Raw genomic sequence first — 6,751 nt, 5'->3', positions numbered from 1 at the left:
TGTATCCTGCAGCAAGTGACACACACACACATTGACACACAAAGGGACTCATACAATCCCAAGAACACTCACACACAACACACCCAGAGGGGCATGCTAGCCCAACCCCCACAGAGAGAAACAATCACACCCCACAGCCGCACTCTCAATCACACACACACACACCAGAATATTCGCAATCTTGCACAGAGACACAACTGCACACAGTTCACGCCCACTGCTCCCAACACAAGGACCTCCTGCCCCACACAGCCTGTGCCGAGGCCTGTGGAACTCACTGCCACTGGACAGCTACCAATGAGAATGATCCCATCGTGCTGGATCATCTGCTTGGCCCCCCACTCCCTCTCGGGATGCACTGTGCGGCGTGGCTGGGGATTGTGCAATGTCCCAGCACCAGGCAATGCAGAACGGACACCACACGCCCTGCCCCACCTCACCTGAGCTGCTGTCCAGGTGCATCGGAGCCCAGCACCCCACACCGTGGCACTCCTGCCCCACAGGGGGTGAGCTGCAGCCCCTGCCACACTCCGCAGAGGGGAGAAGGGTCAGGCCAGCCAGCACTTGTAAGATGGGGAAATCACCATCGGGCCAACGGTATGGGGCTGTGACATATAGAGAAACGGTTGTTGCATTGGCAGAGGGCAGCAGAGCATGCGCACACACACAATTGCAAACATACACGAACACATGCATGAATCCAGCCATACACACAATTGCTAATGTACACAAACACCCGCACAAATCCAGCCAACACCAACACAAGCCTGGGAGCCAGGGGAGCAGAGCAGGCTGGGGCTGGGTCACTCCACTTCCCTAAGGAATTAGCCAGCCCCCTACACCCCACGGAGGCGTGGGCCCAGCCCCCCTCTGCATCCCCCCAGGGAGGCCTGGGGCTCCAGCCTTCTCTGCTCCCCTGGCTCCCTAGCTTGGTGTAGGGGGGAACCCCCCCACAGCACTCGCCAGCGGCGTGGCTGGGAGCAAGGGCAGTGGACCAGGCTGGGGCTGGGTCACTCCACTTACCATGCAGTGAGTGCAGGGGCGGGGGCCATGGGGAAGAGCCGGGCAGCCCCTGCAGCAGCTCCCACCCCAGCTCACGTCCGCTCCGCCTTCTCCCCTGAGCACGCCGGCGCCGCTCCACTTCTCCCGCCTCCCAGGCTTGCGGTGCCAATCAGCTGTTTAGTGCGGCAAGCCTGGGACGGGAGGAGAATCAGAGCGGGGGCAGCCTGGTCAGGGGAGAAGACGGAGCAGAGGTGAGCTGGGACAGGAGCGGTTCACCTGCACGCCCCACCCCTGTTACTTGCTGTGGGCAGCCCTCCCCGCACCTCCCAGCCCCCTGCCCCAGCTCACCTCCACTCCACTGCCTCCCCTGAGTGCGCTTTTTGGTGCCCCCAAGCACTTGGCACTCTGGGCGGCCGACTAGTTCACCTAGTGGTTGCACCGGCCCTGGCCACTGCCTGTCAGCAGGATTCCTCCTCCTCCTCCTCAGTGAGACTAAATCTCCACACCTAGACAGCCGGTCCGTCCGCTGCACCCCAATCCCCCATGCCTGAGCCTCCCTGCCAAAGCCCTGCACCTGGCTCCAGAGAATTAAGTCTCACGTGTCACTGGGAACTCGACTTCTTGTGCCCAGAGAGTCTCGGCCCCCCTCAGTAGCTGACCTGAGAAACACAGTGTCTGCAAAAGCAGCAAAGAGTCGTGTGGCACCTTATAGACTAACAGATGTATTGGAGCATGAGCTGTGGGTGAATCCCACTTCTTCGGATGCGTCAGTGTCGGCCTTGTCCAAAGAAGTGCCTGGAGGGCCTTTTTCTGTGTGACCACGTGGCCTAATGGATAAGGTGTCTGACTTCAGATTAGGCGATTGAGGGTTCAAGTCCCTTCGTGGTTGTGCTTGTGCGGTTTTACCTTTGTGCTGAAAGTCCTGCTTCCTTCAGGGCTGGAACCTCTTCTTGGCCACTCAGGCCAATGCTCTGGCTTCAGCTAGAGCCCCGGGAAGGAGTTGGGGGTTGGGTGTCACAAAGGCTGGGGCATGAGCCCCAGGTGCTTCCAGTCTCGCCTTTGCCCTTCCTGACTTGCCAAAGAAAATGGGCGGCTGCCCGGGCTAGCGTGTGGAGCAGTTTCCCTCTTCCAAGTGTGCGCCTGTCCCTGTGCTGGAGGGGGGTTGCTACATAGCACCTTGGGAGCCTGGGTGTTTCTCTGCTTCTCACCAGCTGGGGAAAAGCCTCTTGGGGTAAAATCTCCTGCCCCACTGCCAAAGTGAGCACCTGGAGTGGGAACGGTAAGAGGCCTCACCAGGGGGCTGGCCCTGCTTTCCTACCGTCTTCTGATGTTGGCCACAAAGCATCAGCAGCCACCCCGCATGCTTCAGTGGGGGTTCGTCATGGCAGGGAGCAGCCTGGCTGGGTGTTTTTGTGCCTGTCTGAAGGCCGCACATAGGCATGGTCCTGCCCTCCTCTAGTCCTGACCTCAGTTGCTCTGTGGCTTTTAAGCCTTCCCTTGGAGCCATCAGCACCAGCCGCCTCTGCTCTAGGTGCCCAGAGGAGGAGAGGTGCTGGGCTCTGTGACAAAGTGGGGGATTTTCTTGGGGTTTTCTGTGTTTTCCAGTGGTTTGCATGCACAGGGAGTGGGACTCAGTGTCCCCGGGTGTTACTGGTTTAACGAGGTGAGGGGAAAGGGAGTTTGTTGTTACAGAGGACCGGAGAGGGACTTGGGACCCTGGCTGATGGCCTGGAGGATGGAGACCCCAGCGACTGGTGACCTGGTGACCCGGAAACCCAGCTCAGGAGTCACAGCCAGTTCTGGCCAGTGAGAGGACAATGGGCTGCGGGGAGAGGACCCCGTGACCAACCTGTTCCAGCCAGAGGGGGACGGAGAGGAGAGGAGGCCCAGGCAACCCTGTTTACCTGGAGAAAGACAATGGACAGAGGCGGGGCCTGGGGCCGGGGATATCGGAGGCCCAGCTGGGAAGCAGGGGGGCTCGGGGCTGGCGAGGGGAAGCCGGCAGAGCCCACCTGGCTGCAGGGGGACTGGGATGTGCTGGGCTAAGGGAGGCCAGGCCTGAGGCCCTGAGAGTTTCCTGTGCTGTGTTCAACTCTCAATAAACCCTCCTGTTTTATGCTGGCTGAGAGTCACTCTGGTCTACAGAACAGGGGGCAGCAACCCCTTCGCGGGTGAGGAGGCCCAGGGGGTCCAGAGCGCGTGGACTCCCTGAGGGGGCCCACGGCGAGAGACAGACGTGCTAAGGCTCAGAGAGGTGCGGCTCCAGGAGGTGGAGGGGCCTGACCCCGAGAGAGAGTGGACCCCCGAGAAGGGCTGTCGCACTGAAAGGGGCACCCCCCACAGACCGCACGGGGCCAAGAGTGGGCACAATCTGTGAGTCCGTGACAGGCAGTGACATGACAAAGGCTTTTTGCAGGACCTCAGACTTTTGGTCAAAGGTGGTGGGGAGGTGGTGACCTCACAGAGAGATGCTGACATCAGCCAGGCAGGACAGGGGCGAGGGGCCAGGGAAACCTCAGAGACCCTGTGGCTTTGCTTCAGCAAGTCTCCTTCTCCAGGTCTCTCTTTGAGGACTGAGAGAGTATTCGGCTTCACGGATGTGAGCACCAGGAGGAACCTCTTTCAAGTTTTCTCCTTCCCTTTTAGTGATTTTACTAGAAAACATCCGTCCCTGTTTAGAAGGTAAGAGCCTCCTCGAGGGAAGGGATGTCCTGGGCGTGTCACAGCTTGGATGCCGGTGCCCCCCCATGTAAGGAAGTTCCCGCCACCCTGCTCTGTGTTCGCAGGGCGGGAGAGAGCAGCATCCACGGCAGTGATTTGCTCCTGGCTGCTGGAGCAGAGCAGCAGGCTCAGCTGTGAGAACTTCCCAGAGCGATGAAAGGGGAGGGGCCATGGCTCTATAGCAGGAATGCAGGGCAGGCGAGTTCACAGAGGGTATAGTGGGATACTGGTGGAGGCCAGTTATGGTGATATACTGAACAGCAGCGTCTACACTGACACTCTGTCACTTTAAGTTTGCTGCAAAAAGCTCATTGAAGTGGTTTTATTTGGTCACCAAAACAGGGCAGTTTTGTCACCAGATGTGGCATTGCAGTGCCAACCGAGGAGCATAGTGTATTCTTCACACACCTGAGCTATATAATTCTGCTGAAATAACTTTGTAGTGCAGACCTGGCCAAAGATTCACACACACACACAGCTTGCAAGGAAAATCTCACCTGCTGCTCTGCTTTGTGGGGCCCAGGTGGGGATGCAGGGAGTCAGGTGTGAGCAGACACTGTACTTTAGCCACAGGCAGGCACCCTGGTTTAGCTGGTTAAAGTACCTGTTTTGTAAACAGGAGATGCTGGGTTCAACTCCCAGTGGTGCCTTGTTGAGATGCTTTTAGAGCACCTGGTATTAGCTACTGTCAGAAGACAAGATTCAGAGCTAGATGGACCTTTGGTCTAGCCCAGTGTGGTTTTTCTTATGGTTTAAATTACACTCACTGGCACTGATAATAGAGTTACTGAATGTTTGGTAGTTAAGAGCTGATAGGTCAGTGGTCCAAGCCCTTGCAGGTGACCCTCCTCTGGGACATGGACAGGTCTGAGCTATCGCACCAAATGCTCATTGTGGCTGCCAGAATCTGTGGGCAGCTCATTTAGTTTACACCCAGGGTTGAGTCCTTGATTCACACATCAAGTATAACAACCCTTTGTTTCTCCTGCCCCAATAACAAGGAGACTGGGAATCCAACACCAGCCACCAGTGATCATTTCGGCCAGCAACCCAACCTATTTCCAACATATTGTAAAATCCACATGCAGACTCATACACGAAACCTTGCAAGAAAATCTTCCTGAGGGGGTCTGAAGAACCTGCTGCTGGAGGGAAGGAGGGAGCCGTGGGTTGGGATTGAGGAGCAGCGTGAGGAGGGGGGGCCTGTGGGTTGGGATTGAGGGACACTGGGAATGGGAGGGGCCTGTGGGTTGGGATTGAGGGGCACTGGGAATAGGAGGGGGCTGTGGGTTGGGATTGAGGAGCACTGGGAATAGGAGGGGGCTGTGGGTTGGGACAGAGGAGAAGGGTGAAGAGGAGCAGGCTCTGGTTGGGAGTGAGGAGCAGTGAGCATAGGAGGGACTGAGGGTTGGGTCTGAGGGGCACTGGGAAAAGAGGGGACATGGATTTAGGCTGAAGAGCATCTTCATTTGGGGATCCAGCAGGACAGGGGAAGGCAGCAGGTGATTCTAATTCCTTAGGGATATTCTGTGTGTGTAGGAAAGGAACTTGCTAGATGCCCAGAGGCCTTTATTCCTCCAGGCTGCAAGGACAGAGGGGATGTCAAGGAGTTGTTCCTTCAATCCCCCCCACACAAAGGCCCTTCTTAGAAAAGGAAAATCCTGAAGAGAAAGAGTAACACCAAAGAAGACTCCAGAAAGTCAGATTTTTACAATCATAGTGAGAAGTTTATTACCTGACCAGGGACTTGAACCCTGGACCCTCAGATTAAAAGTCTGATGCTCTGCCAACTGAGCTAGCCAGGCTCACATAAGAAAAGTGCAAGTTGGTGCAGAGGTGAAGCTAGTCAAGAAAAAGCAAGCAGGAAACAATTGGGGAAACCTGCTGCTCTCTCTCTCTTCCCAGCCCTGGCCTGGCCTGGTATTAGTGCTGGTTAAAAAGACAGGAAAATATCGGCATCTATCAGCCTTTCATAGCTGTACAAGACTCAGGCACAATACAGAGGTGCCCATCTGCAAGTGCCGAATGGTTGGATTGGCTAATGCAGCCTGTAGACGTCCAGGGCACACTGGGATATCGAGCCAAGTGTCCATCACCATCATCATTTCGAAGGGATAATGATAATGATGGGAAGGTTCACAACTGTCTCAGCAGTTGCATACAAAGGTGCACGTTTGGCAGTTACGTTATCAAATTCTGGCTCCTTCTCAGGCTCAGGTTGGCCACCCCGGTCTAGATGTAGAAGTTACAACATTTAAACTTGAAAGAGGGGCCAATTTCCCCATCATTTCCCACCTTTACATCCAAACACGATGACTTTCTGAATGAACCCTCCTCGTTCAGCCAGAAGATCTTGGGGTGGTTGTAGGAGTCACTGGATAAAATTCTCTGGACGCTGTTCTGAATCAGGTCAGAGCAGAGGTACCTAGTGATCTAGTCTGGCTGTAAAATCTATATATCAACACCAAATATGGCGTGAAATTAATCCTCAGAAATGGCTGTTCCCCACCCAGACCCCAGCAAAGGGCTCTCCAGGGAAGGGGGCTGTTGAGGAAGGAAAGAAGAAAGATGTCCTTCTCTCCCTGGAGGGACTGGGCTCTGGGCTTTGGACAGAAAGGAGGGGAAGGAAATGGTCACACGATGGCAGCAGAACCTAAGAAATGAAACACAACAGGCTTCTGAACAGTGAATGAACCTGACTCCCGTATCATGAAAAGCCAAAAAGCCGTTTCTTTCTATGCCCGGGAGAAAAGAGTTCCAATCATTCCTGCCTGTTTACTTTTGAATTATTTTACATTATAAAGAAAATTGTAACAAAATTAGTCTGAACTGGAGCTGCCTGTTATTAAAAGCTGGTTCCCCAATTCAGTTCCAACTGCTCTGCTAGAAACACCCCCAGGTCCCTGCTCACCCCAGGAATAGGAAAAAGAGAAACCCCCACTGGGCACTGCCCTTGGCGCCAGGCTGCTGTCCCAGGGTGCGGGTGGGGACTGATTGTTTGCTGCTGAGGAGGGAGCCAGTAGAGGCC

At 55.4% G+C, this 6,751-nt stretch overlaps 1 non-coding gene across 1 annotated transcript; it reads right to left on the bottom strand.

The window, feature by feature from the left end:
- Positions 1–5,455: 5,455 nt before the first annotated feature.
- On the bottom strand, positions 5,456–5,528 carry TRNAK-UUU. Its single transcript has one exon. It is a non-coding gene; the product is annotated as a tRNA-Lys (tRNA).
- Positions 5,529–6,751: the final 1,223 nt, after the last annotated feature.

The sequence above is a fragment of the Mauremys reevesii genome, linkage group 23 (assembly GCF_016161935.1).
Source record: "Mauremys reevesii isolate NIE-2019 linkage group 23, ASM1616193v1, whole genome shotgun sequence".
NCBI classification, from domain to species: Eukaryota; Metazoa; Chordata; order Testudines; family Geoemydidae; genus Mauremys; species Mauremys reevesii.
The sequence above is the reverse complement of the archived record's forward strand: the minus strand, read 5'-3'. Positions and strand labels throughout refer to the sequence as shown.